The following is a 19,638-nucleotide window of genomic DNA, read 5'->3' as shown; positions in this document are numbered from 1 at the left end:
ACAATCATCATCAATTTTATCAGGTGCTAGTACGCTTTAAAGTGCTTTAAAGTGCTATTCCAGTTATTCAATTGCGCTAGCTCCTACTATATATTGTCACGATTACATACAGCCATTCATTACACAGGTCTTTTTGGGAGTATCCTACATATGAGATATGACATATAACCTATAAAGATTTACCTTACTCAATATAACTTAATTTAATATATTGAGAGTTTAATTAAATATAAGTACCATTAAATACAGTTACATATATTAAACAAATTCAATCTTAATATGTTTAGGTATTAATTTTAAACCTATTTATTGAGCTGGGTTGATTACCTTTGCTGTTTTCTTCTCTTTTTTTTTTTTCCTTCGTCAGGGTTAGCTTCCAGCTTCACTCTCCTCACTCTACTCTCCCAGTAGCTTGGTAGTGTGTAAGTTAGTAAATTAGCGGAGAGGAGTGTCAGCAGCCTACCGCCTCCATTAAGCTTCACAAGCTCCAACTTTGCAGTTTTCTTCTCATTCCCCCCATGCCAAGGTTGCTTCCAATCCGGTGTTTGTTATTCCCTTCTACTGCTCTCCGTAGTAGTGGTGTAGTAGTTTGGCCTTCCTCAGTTCTCTTTCCTCTCTCTTTAGTGATCTTCGTCTTGCTGTGCTGTGTTTTTTGCCACCTTTTGTCCTTCTAGCTTCGTTTCCCTTTATTTCTTTTTCAGCTTTTCAGCTTTTTGGCTTTGTTCCAGCCTTCCCTTCCTTCCTCAGCCTTTTCGACTCTTTCCAGCCTTTCCTTGCTTTTTGTGGCTCCTCCGACTGCTTTGGCTTATTTTTTATTTACTCTTCTCTGCAGCTTCTATGGGTAACTTATTTCAATAAATTCTTCTTCTTCCTTTTTTCCTCTGTTTCCCTTATCTCTCTTGCATTCTTCTTTCTTTTTGCAGTTAAGTAATTAAATAGTTTATGGAGGCAGTAGGCCGCATGCCGTTCCTATTAGGTCGGCGTCCTCGTCCCGGGTCTTATCTTATCTTCAAGGTTGTTGCTGCTAGCAGGGTTCCTACCAAGGTCCCTTGCCGCTTGTGTACCTTGAAAGAAGTGCCAACACGACCTTGTCCATCGTCGTTGGGGGGAAATATTGGTCCCCGACCCTGTGGGAGAGGTTTACAGCTCTGAGCTTCAGGAGCTTCAGCAAGCTGCTGCAGCCTCCATGCTTGCCTCCACCGGAAGGGTGGCTGGGAGGGTGTCTTCTGAGAGGGGCAGAAGGCGGTTTGCAAGGATTCTTGCGAGGATTTTCCCAGCAGAGGTTAGAAGGGAGATACCTCGATAGTTTCCGCAGTCTGTTCTTTCCCTTTTTTTGAAGAGGGTGATGATGGTGGCGTCCTTGAAGTCTGCTGGGATTTTCTCGGTCACCCACACTTTTTCTATGAGCTGGTGGAGTTGGTGTGTCAGCTCAGGTCCTTCCTCTTTAAAGATTTCAGCAGGGATCCCATCTGGTCCACTGGCTTTGTTATTCTTCTGTTGGCTGATGGCATTGCTGACTTCTTCCAAACTGGGCAGTGCTGCAAGCTCATCCCTGGTTTGTTGTTGTGGGATTTGTGAGAGGACCTCTTCGGCCACATTGGAGCTGCGGTTCAGGAGGCTTTGGTAGTGTTCTTTCCAACGTAGTGCAATTGAGTTTTGGTCCTTCAGGAGTTTGGTTCCATCTGATGAGCGTAGAGGCAGTATGCCATGGTTTCTTGGTCCGTAGATGACCTTTGTGGCTTTGAAAAATCCCTGAGCATTATGGGTATCTGCCAGGTGTTGGATTTCTTCGGCCTTCTTTGTCCACCAGATGTTCTTGAGCTCTCTTGTCCTTCTTTGGACCTCAGCTTTTGCACTGGCATAGATCTTTTTCTTAGCAGCACAGTTGATGTCTCTCTGCCATGCTTGGAAGGCTTTCCTTTTCTTGTCAATTAGCTGTTGGATCTCGATGTCATTTTCATCAAACCAGTCTTGATGTTTCTTGGCTTGGTATCCAATAGTTTCTTCGCAGGCTTGGATGATGGAGATCTTCAGTTTGTTCCAATGTTCCTCAACATTTTTGGGGTGTACTGTGGGTAGATGGTTCTTGAGTGCTGTTTGGAGATGGGCTCGTCTGGAGGGCTCCTGAAGGGCTTGGCTGTTCATTTTGCGCCTTGTCTTCCTTCCTTGGAGTCTGCGCTTGGGAGCGATCTTGATAGCCATCGAGGATCAAATTAGGCTGTGGTCAGTCCAGCAGTCGTCAGCACCTGTCATGGCTCTTGTGAGGAGCACGTCACGGCGGTCTCTGGCGCGTGTGATTACATAGTCTAAGAGGTGCCAATGCTTTGACCGGGGGTGCTTCCATGATGTCTTGAACTTGTTTTTCTGGCGGAAGAGCGTGTTGGTGATGACAAGGTTGTGCTCCGCACATTTGGTGAGAAGCAGGATGCCATTTGAGTTGCTGTTTCCAACCCCGTCTTTTCCTATGGTCCCTGGCCACAGGTCGAAGTCTCGCCCAACTCTTGCATTGAAGTCCCCCAGGAGGATGATTTTGTCCTCCTTAGGTATCCCCGATAGGACGGTGTCCAGCTGATAGTAGAATTTCTCCTTGATGTCTTCGTCAGCATCTAGTGTTGGTGCATAGGCACTTATGATGGTTGCCCATTGGTTTTTGGCAAGATTGATTCGGAGGGTTGAGAGTCGTTCGTTGATGCCAGTGGGTGCTTCGGGCAGATGTTTCATCAGATCATTTCTGATGGCGAAGCCAACTCCGTGCATTCTTTGGTCTTTTTCAGGCAGTCCCTTCCAGAAGAAGGTGTAGCCTCCTTTTTCTTCCTTCAGCTGTCCCTCTCCTGCTCTCCGGGTCTCCTGAAGGGCTGCTATGTCGATGTTGAAGCGTCCCAGCTCCCTTGCAATGATGGCAGTTCTGCGTTCGGGGCGTTCACTGCCGCTGTTGTCCATCAGAGTCCGTACGTTCCACGTACCGAAGTTCATTTTTCTTTTTTGGCCGCAGGGTGGTGACCCCACTGGATGCGGCAGTCCAGTCAGGGATAAGTGAGGCAGACTATGTTTAGGGCACCTTTTCTAGCCCCCTCCCCGTGTGGGGTGAGCAGAGTGGGTCCTCAAAAGGGCTGCTCAGTCGCGGATACAGCTGCCGAACTACTCAACTGCCTCGGACCTTGAGGTAGAACGACTGAGTCCGTACCCACCGCCCATGTGCCAGTCTGTGACTAGGGGCTTCCAGATTTCACAGTCCTGCCCCCGTCGCCACTCGCTGATCGCCATGGGGCTTTGGTTGGTTTGTTTTTATTTTCTTTGGAAGACGCATGTGCGTGGGTTTTTTTAATGTGTGGAGGTCAGTGCACAACTGATCAACACACAGACTTCACAGAGTGAGGTTCCACTGGTGATGTAGTTTAACACAATGACCGTGGCTTCTCAGTCTGTTGCAGCCTTCTTCCGCCTTCGCAGCCGTTGTAACATGTGCCATGTTATCCTTCGCCTGCTCCGCCGTTGAGGTCTTTGGGTCTTCGGACTGTGCTTGGTCTGGAACCTCCCCTGCAGCCACTCCTGGGAGTGCACGACTCCAGTTGTTGTGCCTACAGGTTCATCGGAACGCGCAAGCCCCCTCACCACGACAAGGTGACAGTCCATCGAGGGGGAATCCTGAGAACTACCATCCTGAGAACTACCAGGATATTCACTAACATATCTCTCCATGCTACTTCCACCTTCCCCCCAACCCCCTCCAGAGACCCCACAAAGTCCCCTTCCTCACCTTCTGAAGCATCAGATTCTTTACAAACCACAACACTACCCAACCCTACTGGAGGGAAAGCATGGTACATTGCTTCCCTCTCAACATGGGAGTCTTCCAATGGAGCCAGCATGGGGTTTCTCCAGAAGGGCGACACTTTCCCCATGTGATGGGGAAAGTGTCACTGAGAAAGAGCTGTGTGCAGAGTGACACATTCACCCCACTGTGGCCTTTTTCTTCTCAGATGCCCAAACGTCTGAAGGGCCACAAGTTTAACACCTCTGCTTTCATGAATTTTTCTACATATTTTCTTCAGCTTTCTCTGTAGTTAAGTCACATCAGTGACTCATTTCATATGATTAGGTGGCAGAGTAAAGTGAAAACACATTCATACTATCTCTTTCTGTGCTGCTAAAGCTTTTGGCATAGAAAGCATATATTTAGCAAATCGTAATTCATATAGTGTTTGACTTAAACATCCACCCCCCATGTGCAGCAAAAAGCATGCCACTGAATTGGATCAAGAGATGTTTCAAAGCATCAAAGTGAATAATTGTTTCCTCCTGTGAGTTTCACTGTTAGTAATATTGATGATGTATCTTACAAGTCACATAGATTACACTTTATCGCTAGAGAAAACAAAATTACTTTAATATTTTCTGTGGCTTTCACTGCTTTTTGTGAGAAGCATCTTGGGAGCTTATTAAATTCATTAGAATCCTGAAAGATGTTTAACAGCATGTCTAAGTGCCCACATTTCTCCTCTGCTTTCTCAATAACTTCTTGTTGTTCTGCAAAAAGAACTAAAAAGAGATAGGAAGATTCTTTGGAAACCGTGGTAAAACTGTGTATTATCCATATAAGGGGGTTTTTTGGTTGGGGGAAGTTATTAAGTATGTGTAATAACAATCCGAACCGGATCTACACTGCCATATAGATCCATATAATGCAGTTTAACTACATTGAACTTCATTATATGGGTTTATACTGACCATGTAGTACAAATTCATACTGCATTATATAGCAGTGCAGATACAGGCTAAGTTACATATTACAATATAAGGCATATTATATTGTTACCTATTATATTCTAATATATAGGCTTTGTACATTGAAAAGCTATCTGGGACTCCTTTTTGAGTCTTCATATTTGACTGCAATTAAAAATTGTGCTGGATATCTCCCTACATAAATAGGGGGGGGGGGGATTACACTTATGGTGTGGCAAACTGTTTTTGAATTTAATGGTTTTTACAATCATGTCATCTACAATGTTAAAGACCGAAATATACAAACCCAGTTTTTATAATATCATAAAGCAATGCTGAAGAGAAGCATTCCACACTGTAACATTTTGCTCAAACATAATAGCCGGAACCCCTATGGTTTACTCAGTGTTATGGTTAATCTAGCTCTGCTCCCTGTGCTAGCTGACAAGAATGATATCTTCTATGAAATCTTCTGATATTATTAAAGTATGTTATATTGATGAGGGCATGCTAATCTGTGTTTGCAGACTCTGAAATAATTGCAGACAAACCTAACATATGATAGATTGTGACAGTGTGACATTTTGCTGATTCTTAGTAAAAGACTCTCACATGTCATTCTTTCTGAGACCTTAGATTCAGAATTTGAGTTCAGCAACATCTGCCCTTCCTAATAAATTATAGCTGCAGGTTCAGCAATTAATTTTTGATTTTCTCCATTACCATCATTAGTATTGGGATGCAATTCTTGTTCAGTTGGACTAATTAGTGATGTTGTAAACATTTGAAAAGCTCATACAGACAAAGCTTACCTTAAAAACCTTGAAGCTTGTACACAAATCATCAGGGCAAACACAGTGTTAACTTCAGTCTCTCTGTCAATTTCTACTTTTTCTCCATTTGTCAGATTCAAATTCAGAGGAAGGAAATTGCTTTGGAGAAAGGGCAGGTAAAGATAGTAGTGCAGTAGAAATTCTTGGACATGTTCCACACAGTGAATCAATGTATACTCTTGTGTAAGGGAAGCATATCTTGATTTCAGTAAGGCCTTTGACAAGGTCCCCCATGACCTTCTTGCAAGCAAACTAGTCAAATGTGGGCTAGGCAATGCCACTGTTAGGTAGATCTGTAATTGGTTAAGCAATAATAATAATAATAATAATAATAATAATAATAATAATAACTTTATTCTTATATCCTTCTCCATCTTCCCAAGGGGACTCAGGGCAGCTTACATGGGGACCAGGCCCAGTGAAACAAAAATAAGATATAGTACCAAAAATACATTTCATTACAATAAATTACACCCATAAAGAAAGAAAAAACATATAAAAATCATAAAACCACAAACTCATCAACAACCAATAACCAATAAGCAACCAAACCCAAAGAGTGCTCACCAATGATTTCTCGTCATCCTGGCAAGAAGTGACTAGTGGAGTGCCGCAAGGTTTGGTTCTGGGTCCAGTACTGTTCAACATCTTTATTAATGACTTAGATGAAGGTTTAGAGGTCATGCTTATCAAGTTTGCAGGTGACACCAAATTAGGATCAGAATAGAGAGTTGAGCCAAAACTAACAAAATGAATTTCATCAAGGACAAAAGTAAGAAACTATGTGTAGGCAGAAAAAATGAAATGAAAAGATCCAAAATGGTGATGTGTAACTAAACAACAGTACATGTGAAAAAGATCCTGTAGTCTTTGTCGACAACAAGTTGAACATGAGCCAACAGTGTGATGCTGCATTTTAAAAAAGCCAATGGGAATTTGGGCTGAATCAGAAGGAGTATAGTCTAGATCAAGGGAACTCACGGTGTCTCTCCTGCTTTGGTCAGACCTTACCTGAAATACTGTGTCTAATTCTAGGCAAAACAATTTAAAAGACAAGCAGGAAGGTATCCAGAGGAGGGCAACTAAAATGATTGTGGAACTGGGTCTGTTTAGCCCTCAGAAGTGAAGGTTGAGAGCACACATGATCACCATGTATAAATATGTGAAAGGATGTCATAAGGAAGAGGAAGCAGGCTTGTTTTCTGCAGCCCTGGAAACTAGGACTCAAAGCAATCCATTCAAATTACAGGAAAGGAGATTCCACCTGAACATTAGGAAGAACTTCTTGTCCATACAAGAAGTTCCTCGGAGTGTGGTGGAAGCTTCCTCCTTGGAGGCTTTTAAACAGAGGCTGGATGAGCATCTGTTAGGATTACTTTTAATGTACATGGCAGGGGGTTGGACTACATGACCCATGCAGTTTCTTCCAAGTCTATGATTCTATCTTTTTTCTTATTCAGGATAAAAAGTTTACATTTTTTCATTTTCTTATAAGACAGTTGATTATTAAACAAAAGCCATACAACTAAGAACTTCCACTGATGACAAGTAGCATAACAACTTCTAGTGTTGTCTAACTAAGCTGACCAGGAAGGTCAACAGCATTACCAGCAAGGATATGGGAGAATTAGCTGAGTAACTCTGAAGTTTCATGCATCCTAGGTTGACACTGTGGCATTCCAAGTATACAGAGCTGGCCCTACCATTAGACAGAGTGAAGAAAATCACGTGTGAGGGCAAATATTAGGGTGCAGCAGCTAGCCACTAGCCAGTGTTGAATAAAGATTTACCTGATTGTCTTATCAGTTTGTATATCTTCACCATCATTTCAGGCTGCAAAATGACTTGGCTTGGCTTTGCAAATATGGACCATTTCAATGAATGAAGAGTTCTTATTGCTTCTTGGATGAAGTGAAAACTGAGAACATCTATATTGAAGAAATGGAGGTGAGAAAAAACTAAGTGGACATGCAATGCACCTTCCCTTTCAAGTGATCCATTGTGTGTATTAGAAATTGCCTTTCTGACAGGTCCCATTTACAAAGTTGGTGCAGTATAATAATAATATGTATTCCATATAACATTTTTTCAGGTTTTCCATAAGCATGGGGAGCTCCTGTTCCATTTCTTTACCCATTACTTTTTGTCAAGCATGTGTCTTCAAGAGGAGGCCTATTTTATTCAAGCAGAGAAAAACAGTATCCTGCCTTCCTCATGTGAACAGGCTGGCACTATGATTTTGTAGAGATAGTATATATATATGTGTGTGTGTATGAACGTGCCAAATGCCTGAACGTAGCTAAGCTTCCTATGACCAATTCTGTCTTCAAAAGTTCAAAAGCTAGGGTTTAAAGACACACAAAAATCTTTGGTTGGTAAGGAAAATCATGAAATGCTGCTCTCTCCCCCCCCCCCCTCTCACACACACTCACTCACTCTTTGTGTGCATGTGCATATATAAAAACGAGAGAAGGAATGGGATGGAGTATCCTAAAGCAGGACATGGCTTCCTGACCAGAATGATAACCTTTTCTTGCAATTCCCATATGCCTAACCTAAATGAAAACGTACTAGATAAAATTGTGAAGTGGTTGCACCTTGAGCTTTGTATATTCCTCTGATGTTTCCTTAAAACAAACTAAACACCGGTGATCTAAAAAAGATTCACTTTCATCCTTTTAACTATGGGTGGCAGAGAACAAAATGAATAGTGGTTTTCAGAAGGTTTCTTTTCTCTTTATTTCATTTTTTTATTACTCTTTGAACATCAAGCACATACCCCCTTCTCCTAGTCCTTTAAGTTAAGAACAGAAAGAGGATGGTTGCTACTGAAATCCTGAAAGAATCACCTTAGGAACCAGAAGCTTTATTAGGCGCTAAGGTTATCCATGCCATTAAATCACTTGTCTCTATGGATAAGGAGACACAATTAGTTTGGAAATATTTTCTCTTGAGTTTTTTTGAACTTCTAAAAATGTCTTGTTGGATTGTCACCCAGTGCCCTCTTTGTCATTCATACATTTTGGTAGATACTTGCAGTTAGTGTTTTTGAGGAAGTTCAAAAACAAGAAGTATGTTTCATTAATCCACATTGATTCTTACAATACATCCCACTAGCATGCAAGGCCATCCTTGGTTGTTAATTGTGTAGATGTTATGTCAACAATCTCACCATAGAGTATTTATAATAAATGACAAAGTAGTTTACCTGTGACCCTCTTCTGCACAATATTAAAATGTGTTAATTGTGGTGCTCCTGCCATTATCATTGTGGTGTCCCTAATACAGCTATTGCCCTGTAGATGCTTAGCACATTTAGTCTGGTACCCTAATTAAAGCTTGTCTGATAGTTGGCTACACTAATAGCACAAGTGATAGTAGCATTAATACAATACAATTAATTTTAAATTACAGGATAACATTTGGAACTTTCTTTCCAACTTGTTTCCAAGGAAAAACTTTTATTGCATGTAGAGACCTCTTCACATGGATGTTGAGAAGTGTGGGGGTTTGTATATCCAGTGAAGGCAATTGTCCCTTTCAATCGCTAATTGTCCTGTTTCAAGTTCTCCCTTCCCATCACAGGTGTTTGTCTCTTCAGATTTCTCCCCCATTGTTGCCCGGGTTGTGAATCCTGTCATGGGAAGGCTTTTCTCCACCTGCTTCAACTTTTTAAAAAGAAAAAAGAATAAAAAGAGGGGGGATCTTCTCTTTAAAGAAGATGGAGAATTTAGTTGCCCCCATCACACAGAATCGTCTCCTCCTGCCTCTGGCTCAACCATTCGCTTAGAGGAGACATCATTCTTAAGACATCACTTCTATGGGTTGCTTTCCTTCCCAAGCCACATTCATAAGACATTTCTCTGGGCTGTTTTTCTTTCCAAGCCTCATTCTTAAGACACTCCCCAAATGACCACCCATCAGATTGCCCCTCAAATACCACTGTGCAATGACAAAATGGGATGAGTAAGTTAGTCACTTCCTATCCCTTGTATTTTCCAGCTATAACAACATATCTGATTGCTCATCCATGTTCAAAGCTCCCTCCTTTCAGGATATTTCATGCATATTTTGAGGATGGAGGGGCATGGCCAACAGCCAGGAGTAAGCTTACTTCATGTGATGGGAACTGTGCCTCTTTGTTCTCTTTGTACATGAAGTGTTCTACAATGGGAGAAATCCTCAATGTGATGAGGTCCTAAGAGAACTTTAAGCAACACTTATTTTATCAACAGTCTTCTAAAAATGTCAATTAGCCAGGATATCTTCAGAACAATATTGATCATCACATATAAGTTTCAAGGACAGTTTTAATTACAGGTTGGATATGTGTAAGCTAAACTGTTTTGATCATATATCTTTGACAGTTTATTTTAGTACTTTAGACCTGTAAACATGCAACTTGTGAAGTGACTTTCTTAGCTTCCAAAGTCTAGTTTGAAACAAAAAGGGGCAAGTTCAGTCCACTCTGTAAGCAGCATATTGATCTCCTGTCTCTTATTAGTAGATTTTTGGAAATTCTATAGACAAATTAAAAATGATGCATTATGTTCTGAAAGGCTGGAGATCCTGAACACAACTGTGTTACTCTGTCCCATCAAAATTAATAATTTGCCCATCGTTTTGCAGATAAAGTCACTTGGATACATTCCAACTTAGTTGCCAGTTTTAGAGTAGTTTTAGAGCAGTACCAAGGGATGTAACTGAGGCATCTGTCTATCTGGTTTTGATGGATCTGTTTCAACTTATTCAGCCTGATGACACAGACAGCAACCACATGTATACTAGATCCTTGCCCTTCCTGGCTCATCAGACTTGCCAGTGGGGATTAGCTGACTGTTTTATGAGGATTATAAATGCCATGTTAGAACAGGGACAAATACCATAAAGCCTACAAAGGAAATAGTGAGATTTGTTTTGAAGGAGACATCCCTAGATTCCTCTATATTGTATAACTATTGGCCAATTTCTAATCTTCCCTTCTTGGGCTAGGTTCTAGAGCAGTGGTTCTCAACCTGTGGGTCCCCAGGTGTTTTAGTCTACAACTCCCAGATATCCCAGTGAGTTCAGCAGCTGTTAGGATTTCTGAGAGTTGAAGGCAAAAACATCTGGGGACCTACAGGTTGAGAACCACTGCTCTAGAGTGAGTGCTGGCCTCCCAGCTCCAGGCCTTCTTTGATGGCACCGATTATCTTGATCTATCACAGTCTCGTTTTAGTCCTGGTCATGGTATGGAGACGGCTTTGGTTGCCTCAGTAGATGACCTCCACAGAGAGCTAGACAGGGGGAATGTGTCCTTGTTGGTTCTCTTGGACACCTCAGTGGATTTTGATCCCTCTGGGGTTGTTCTCCAGAATGGGTCTTGGGAGCATTGCTTTGCAGTGGCTCCGCTCCTTTTTGGAAGATCGCACCCAGTTGGTGAAGCTGGGGAACACCTGGTCAGATCCCTGGCCATTGACCAGTGGGGTCCCGTAAGGTCCCATTGTATCCCCCATGCTTTTTAAAATCTACATGAAACTGCTGGGTGAGGCTTTCTGGAGTTTTGGAGTTCAGTGCCATCTATACGCAGATGAGACTCAACTCTATTACTCCTTTCCAATGAAATCTAGGGAAGCCTCCCGGAATCTGAACCAGTTCCTGGCAGCTGTGCTGTATTGGATGAGGGCCAACAGGCTGAAGCTTAATCCAGACAAGACAGAGGTCCTCCTGGTCAGTCGTGGGGCCGATCGGGGTATGAGGTGGCAACCTGTGCTTGACGGGATTGCACTCCTCCTGAGGACACAGGTCTGCAGTTTGGGTGTCCTCCTGTCCTCAGCGCTGACACGTGATGCTCAGGTGTGGGTGGTGGCCAGGAGAGCCTTTGCACAGTTAAAGCTTGTGCGGCAGCTGCGACCATATCTCGAGAAATCAGACATGACCATGGTGGTCCTTGCCTTGGTTACAAGATATGCTTATTTCAATGCACTCTACATGGGGCTGTCTTTGAAGACAGCCCAGAAATTACAATTGGTACAAAGGTTGGCGGCCGGGCTTCTAACTGATCCCAATTCAAGGTGCAGGTTATGACCACAAAGCCCTAAACGGTTCAGACCGTGCCTATCTTTGTGATCACATCTCCCCCTCTGAACTGGTAAGGGCTCTAAGATCTGCTGGGGAGGCCTTCCTCTCGCTTCCACCACTATCACAAACATGGTTGGTGGGGACAAGGGAAAGGGCCTTCTTTGTGGTGCCCCCCCCGACTTTGGAACATCCTCCCAAGAGAGATTAAGTAAGCCCCCCACAGTGTTCTCCTTCCGTAGGGACCTGAAAACCTAGATGTTCCAGCAGGTTTTTGAGAATGATTAGTTGCTAGCCCTATGATACACTGTTGCACTATTCCTTGCCCAGCCCTTTTATAGCTACCATGTCTATTTTGTAATCCTGGCCATTGGCATTTTGAACCCGTCTGATGGAGCTGTAATGTTTTTAAATGTATGCTTTAGTAAGATTTTATGTTTTATGATGTTTATTTTAATTGGTCTGTATGGTTTTCCTTTCTGGCAATTGAATGTTTTGCCTTATATGTTGGAAACTGCCCTGAGTCCCCTTTGAGAGATAGGGCGGCATACAAATTATTATTATTATTATTATTATTATTATTATTATTATTTGAAACACAACAAGATGAGTCCAGAGCAGACACTCTACTGGCTGTTGTATTGGATCACACATCGGACACTTCCCAAGTGTCTAGAACTGTGTGATGTATTGGCGAATAATGCGTGAAGATCCCAGTAAGGTGGCCTTCTGCAGCTGGCAGATGGTAATTTTGTCAGCACCGATTGTGTTTAAGTGCAGGCCATGGTCTTTAGGCACTGCACCCAGTGTGCTGATCACCACTGGGACCAACTTGAATGGCTTGCGCACAGGGGTGGCTCGTCCATTACGCGAAATATGCGGTTGCAGAACACTTTTTTTGGCCAGGGGCGCGAAGGCGCCTCTGTAAATGCCCCTTGACCGCCACTTGAGGAGCGCCCCCTCAGCTCACAACAGCCCTAACAGTCCGGGGGGGGGGGGGGAGACTTGGCTTTTTTGCCTCGCTGCTGGGCGATCCTCTTCCCAAAGGGGCCGGGCCCTTGAGCCTTTCCTAGCCCCTCTCGTTCCTGCTCCACCCGGCCACTGGGTGTGCGAGCAGAGCCAGCGCTCAATTGTTCTCTGTGTTCGATCCCTTCCCCATGACCGGCTCCCTTTCCCGATCCCCCGGCGCTCCACCCGCGTCCTCTCCTCTCCCCAATCCGCGGGTGGGCCAAGGGGCGGAGCCGCCGCACCTGGCCCGCTTTGGGTCCGGAAGCGTGTTTGAAGACCCCAGCGTGCACACCAAAAGTCACCTCTTCTCCTGACTTTCTCTTCTGCCATTGGGACCAAGAGAGAGAGCGAGAGAGAGAGAGAGAGAGAGAGAGAGAGAGCCCCTCTGACTGGAGGTATCTCCCACCTCCTCTCCCTCCTTTGTTTTTGCACCTATCTTCAGGAAAGGTGGGCATCTCCACCTCTCTCTCTCTCTTTCTCTCTCTCTTGGTCCCAATGGCTGAGGAGAAAGTCAGGAGAAGAGGTGAGTTTTGGTGCACACGTCGGGGTCTTCAGTCACGCCTCCAGACCCAAAGCGGGCCAGGCAAGGGAGCAAGTGTGGCAAGTGTAGTTACTGGGATGTATAGTTCACCTACAATCAAAGAGCATTCTGAACTCCACCAATGATGGAATTGAACCAAATATGGCACACAGAACTCCCACGATAAACAGAAAATATATATCAATGATTGGGTGGGGGGGGGGAGGGCGCCAAAATACTGTTTGCTTACCGTTGAAAATTACCTAGGGCTGCCTCTGCTTGCGCAGTTTGATCTTTAATCTTCATATTGTGTCAGCTTTTCCAGTTGTTTCTCTTCAATCCTGCTGTCATCTGGGATTGCAACATCGACAATCCATACTTCGTTTTTTGACACGATTGTGAGGTCAGGAGTATTGTGCTCCAAAACTCTGTCTGTCTGAATTCGGAAGTCCCAGAGTAGTTTGATATGTTCATTCTCTGTAACTTTTTCTGGCTTGTGATCCCACCAGTTCTTTGTCGCAGGCAGATGGTATTTGTGGCACAAGTTGTTGTTGTTATTGTTATTGTTATGTTTGCATATGACTGGATACAGAACAGATGCTTTTCTATAAAAGGGTAGTATATTTAATTTTTTAATACATATGTATGCAACAATTAATAGATTAATCTGTTTATTATTTCTCTTACCACATAGTATATATAAGCCATAGGTGGTTATTAAAATATAACCTGCTTATAAGTCAACTATCCTATCTTTCAAAGGCATATCATTAATTCTACTCCTAAATGGGCACTTGTTACCAAAACCGAACTCATTCCTACATTGATACTGGTTATTGAATTTCTCAAGTATGTATAGAAAATATGGCTTTGATTCAAAACTGTAGCATCAGCTTTCAATGTTTTAATATATGAGCCCCTTTAATGGAAGGCTTAAAGTCTATTGGCTTAAAGTTTAAAATCCATTGCATAAGCATGCACTGAATTGAATGACCTGATGATATGTACTTGCAGAAGACAGTTTATTAAGGATTTTAACCATCTATGTCAAGCATGTCTCAGCAGTACCAAAATAGTAAAGGATTAGTGAAGGGCCTTTGCTCAATGACAGCATACATCCTTTCCATGCAGATGGTCCCAATGTGCTATCCTGTCTACCAATATGAAAAAGGATGGTAAAATTATGGATCTTTTCCAAGTCATATTGATAAATAGCCAACCTCAAGGACAGAGAGAATATCCTAGTTCACGAAGAATCCACCTGCTGAGCAGCTTGGATTTTATTTAAAGCACAGTAAGAAACCTCTTGCTATGCAGTTCTAGCACAGATATTTATAGCCATCACTATGCAACCTCACTTGTAACCGTGAAGCCTCCTAGGTAGTTGAATGCACCTCGTGGAGTGCTTAAATCCCCATTGTAGTCAGTGTTATTTAATGCTAGAATAGCAGAGTTGAATATTCTAATTGCCAGTAGAGCTTTAAATAACAAGTTGGAAAGCTTGGCACTGAAAATCCAAGACAGACCACAACATGGTATTTGACTGTGTTCCAGCTGCTCACAGTAAATCTCCTTTCATTTTTAATTTACTGTTTTATAGGTCTTTGCACCTCTTAGAGGGTAAACTATCCACATTAACTTTAACTGGAGAAAGATCACCAATACATCCAAGGTATAGTAGGTCACTAATCACTATGTGTGTCTTTTATCACCAAGTATAGTATCATATAGTACCCTCCTGTGCTGGCATAAGACTTGGAATGCTGACTTTCTAATCAATTGCATTTCAGTTTATTTCTTTGGTTGAAAGGATGGGAAGGAACCCAACTATCAACTATGCTGGTTTAATCAATTACTGTATTTTTGAACATCATCTGTATCAGTAAACTGTGGCAAAATTAATTATATTTGAGTTATTTGGACTACAAGTCTATCAACTGTTGAGTGTTTCATGGGCTCTTAGACAGGACCATAATTTGTAACATGTGGGACTCAGATGTGTAGACAGCTCTGCTTTCCCAGGAGGGGTTTTGGGTGCATTAATGCAGTTTGACACCACTTTAATTGCCAGGGTTCAATGCTATGGAACGATGGGAGTGGCTGTTTGATGACACACTAGCACTCTTTGGCAGAGAAGACTAAAGTTCTTGTAAAACTCCAACTCTCAGGGTTGCATAGCAGTGAGCCATGGCATTAACTGTATTAATTCAACAATGTGGACACACCCTTCATCATAATTTGCAACAAGAGAATTCATGCAAAAAATACACTAGACAATAGATACTCTATCTTCACTAAAGTGAAGTCAAAGTAATAAATTTATAAGATCTGAATATGGGGGTAGTAAGTCAGAAAGAGACCTTTTGTTTCATGAGACTTGTGCTGTTATTAAGCCAAACTGACTTATAATGTAGCCCAGCACCTCTATTGGGACAGCTATTTGTGACAAAAGAAAGTTTTGTCACAAAATAAAATTGTCAATGTATCTCCAGATATCACAAGTATGTAGCTGTGAACTCTTTCCCCCTCCCCTTTTCAGGGATTTGGCAGCATATAGAATAATACAATCATAAAGTTGGAAGAGATCATAAGGGACATCCAGACTAATCCTATTTTCCTGTGTTTTAGAATGTATATAAAAGAAAATATCCAAAATTACAGCACTTAGCAAATAATAACAGCAATAACCCTTGCAGTGAGAGCATTGTTTTGAATAAATTTATTGTTCATGCCAGAGAGCTGCTTTCCACTGAGTTCAGATTTATTAAGCTGTAATTAATTGTGTTGTATACACTTTGATAAAAGGACCTATTTTCCCACTAATTATTGGAATTTATGCATTCATCCGTATATGCATTGTGTGTGAAATTGGTGAAATTGTGTCATATCTATTGCTTCTTTCCTACATAAACACATCTTCTTCATACTGCGCACCAATGATGCCAACATATAATAACTAAGGGATATCTGAAAAGAATCTTGTTACATGTCATATGAATATTAATTGGCAAGTATACCATTAAAATGTGTATATATTATTGGACATATAACTTGGTAACCCTACAGATGGGAGAATATAGAGCCTAAGATTCAAGACAGTGGCCCCTTCTACACTGGCCTATATCCTAGGTTCTGATCCAAGATTATCTTCTTATCCCAGATTATATGGCAGTGGAGACTCACATAAACCAGTTCAGAGCAGATAATCTGGTATCAGATCCTGGGATATAGGGCAGCGTAGCTCCAGCCTGTGTCTGCCCATTCTCTTTCTTATAACAAATGAAGAAAAATGCTTGTGTAGATTTCTAATCTGGGATGAATGCCACATAGTCCTTTAAAGAATGTAAACAAAACATCAAAGAATGACTTCAGGTTATGCTCTGAGTCAGTACATTAAGGACACATGCTGACAGCAGATTGAGTATGTACTAAAAGTGGAATGTGCACTGGACGCTAAGGTACCAGATGAAATATAAGATGAAAACTTCTGTTTGGGATAAGATTAACTGACTATGTATCAGGAGATAACAAAAGAGCTAAATCAGAGCCACATAATTACACTGCTATTCAGCATGCTTCCACCATGGGGAGAGAAGGCAATGGTGTAGCATTCCTGGGAGAAGTCCCCTGATTTGCTGCCCCAAAATGCTGATTCTGGTTTGTGTTTACAGCTTAACCGTTGAACAACTATGTCAGACAGAAGCCTGTCACATAGTAAAATTCCTCAGACTAATGAATTGACATGGATAATTGGTTGAAATGAGTAAAAATATGATAAGGAATAAGATTGTGAATATGTAAAAGCTTTAGTAATTGTTTGTATAATGTCCTAAAAGACAGCATGGAAGTACAGAAAACTCTAATGATAAAGTTTCTCATGGATAATGGCTTAAGTGTTAAATTGAAATGCCTTGATGAACATCTTGATGACTGCATGACTTAATATAACATTCCTTACATATTGAATATAACTAAACTGAAGTGCCCAGGCATTGCTATGTCTGCGTTTCTTCTTGAAGAGAATGTATATGTATGTAGGTATCGGCAAATACTTAAACTAAATATTGCCAAGACTCTACACTTGAAAGGCCATCATACTCAGACAATGAGGAATTGCCTAAGTAAGTAAATAAGTGAGTAAGTAAAGTAAGCAAGTAAACTAAATAGTTTAAATGTGTATTAAACAAGCCTGTCATTCCCATAAAAATATTCTAGAACTCCCAAGACAAGAAATGTTAAGGTGAAGTGTTCTTACTAACCTGAACTTTCTGGTTTACCCATTATCATAAATTGAGTGACCAGAAATTGATAAAGGTATAGGTTCGTAACTATGTCAATCTGATAATGGTGAATATCCTGTTATCATACATAGCCAATGCTTTTCAGATATCCACCACCTTGCACTAATCACTATGTGGCTTGGCTGTGTCTATGGTAGCTAGTAGGCCTGGGTAACAACGGAAAAATTTGTTTCTAAAATTGATTCGTTTTTTTGGGGGGTTTTGCGTTTCGTTATTTAAAATAATTACAAAATTTTCCTTTTAAAAAGTTCGGTATTTACGAAATTTCGTTATTATTAACTAATCGATTCGTTAAGATGGCAGCCCCCCCGCGCATGCGCAAATCACTTCCGAAACTTCGTTATTAAAACGGGGTCGATTCGTTAAGGTAATAACGAATCAATTCGTAAAAATGGCAGAAGCGATTGCGCATGCGCGAAAACGACTTCCGAAACTTCGTTATTAAATACGAATTGATTCGTTTTTAAAATGATAACGAATCGATTCGTTAAAATGGCGGACGTGATTGTGCAATGCTAAATGCTCTATAAACAAAATCATTTCATAAAATAAATCAAATAAAATAATCAAATAGAACAAGATATTAAGATATTAAATAAAAAAGTAATAAGATAAAGTAGCCAAAACTGAGTCAAATAATATAATGAAATAAACAATAATATAATAATAAAATTTAAATAAATATAAATAATAATAAATAATAATAATTTATAAATAATAATAATAAATATTAATAATAAATAATATAAAATTATATAATATATACAATATAAAATAATATAATATAATATAATAATATATTATTGTATATATAAATGAAATAAATAATAATATAACATATAAATATTTAAATAAAATATAATTAAATTTATAAAATATTTATAAAATATAATTATAAGTAATAATAAAATAATATATAAAATTAAATTATAAATTATTAATAATATATAAAAATAATGTTATTATAAAAACTTAGAAATATAAGAAATAAATAAAGAAAAAGTAACAAAAAGTAACAGAAATTGCACTTTGAAAAAACTCTGAAAATTATCTGGGAAGTATTGCATACATACTAATTTCTGTAGCAGTATTGCAAGTTAAGTAAGAAGGACCAATTCCCACTGGGTGGGTGGGTGGTTGGTTGGTTGTTTGGCTTCAAAATCGAAATCATTAAGTATATAATTTAGAAATTAATTTATAAATGAAAAAACATTACATATCCGTCCCCTAGTGAGACAGCCTCTAGGACCTCCCGGGGGGGGGGGGTCTTGACCCTGCCCCCCCCCCCAGGGTTGGCTGCCTTTTTGCCTGCTGTGAGAAGGCCAAAACCCTTTCCCGGCCTGCCCCCCCCCCCCCGGGATTGGCTGCCTGCTACTTGATTGCATGTTGCCTGGGAGATGATGGCTCTCCACCAGCCATCATCTTCCAGGCAACATGCAATCATGCAGTATGGTGGAACAGGAAGGTTTTCGCTGATTTGTTCAGTTCACCTCCTGGCACCATGGTACAATACAATATCCCGAATCGCAAAACTTTCTCTCGAACAGTCATTCCCGCTTTGTTCGAGGGATGCAAGCAACGTCTCAGAACCCTGTTGAACAAATCACAACCCGTCCATGTACATTTCACCTCAGACATCTGGACGAGCACGGGAGGAGGGCATTCCTATTTGTCCCTGACCGCTCACTGGTGGGAGACGGAGGGTTGCCTAGACTTGGGTCATCGTTGGGCACTCCTGTCACTGGAGGTGATTGATACGGATCACAGGGCCGACACCAAACGGTGTTTGTGGAAGGGAGTATAATTGTTGGTTGTTTCTGTAGCTCGCCCTCCAGCAGCATGCAGTCCTCTTGATCACTAATTCCTGTGGTGGAAGCAGATTCCATATTGTCTTCCTCCCATTCCTCTGACACGTCCGCCTCCTCGCCCTCCTCTTCATAACAAGTAGTATCAGAGGTACTTGGAAGGACATCAGGATCTGAACGTAGAGTCTTTCGAACTGATGAAGAAGAAGGTTCTGCCATCTCACAGCTGGTTGAAGCATCTGTGGGTGTTTCAATAACCATCTCGTTGGTTGAATGTTCCCTTCTTGCCAATGTGTTCATCTTCAGTCCCCTGCCTTTCTTAGGTATTCGCGATAGCACTTGGCCCTTGCAACTAGAAAAGCCGGGAAGGAAGCGTTTCATCACACTGG

At 41.3% G+C, this 19,638-nt stretch overlaps 1 long non-coding RNA gene across 1 annotated transcript in view; it reads left to right on the top strand.

The window, feature by feature from the left end:
• Window positions 1–19,638, top strand: part of LOC137097770 (uncharacterized) — a 166,543-nt gene that overhangs the window by 111,693 nt on the left and 35,212 nt on the right. The window contains exons 2-3 of the long non-coding RNA XR_010910426.1: window positions 7,391–7,505; window positions 14,744–14,815. This is a non-coding gene — a long non-coding RNA (uncharacterized lncRNA). The remainder of the gene's footprint in view (window positions 1–7,390; window positions 7,506–14,743; window positions 14,816–19,638) is intronic.

The sequence above is a fragment of the Anolis sagrei genome, chromosome 1, assembly GCF_037176765.1.
Source record: "Anolis sagrei isolate rAnoSag1 chromosome 1, rAnoSag1.mat, whole genome shotgun sequence".
Classification (NCBI taxonomy): Eukaryota; Metazoa; Chordata; class Lepidosauria; order Squamata; family Dactyloidae; genus Anolis; species Anolis sagrei.
The sequence above is the reverse complement of the archived record's forward strand: the minus strand, read 5'-3'. Positions and strand labels throughout refer to the sequence as shown.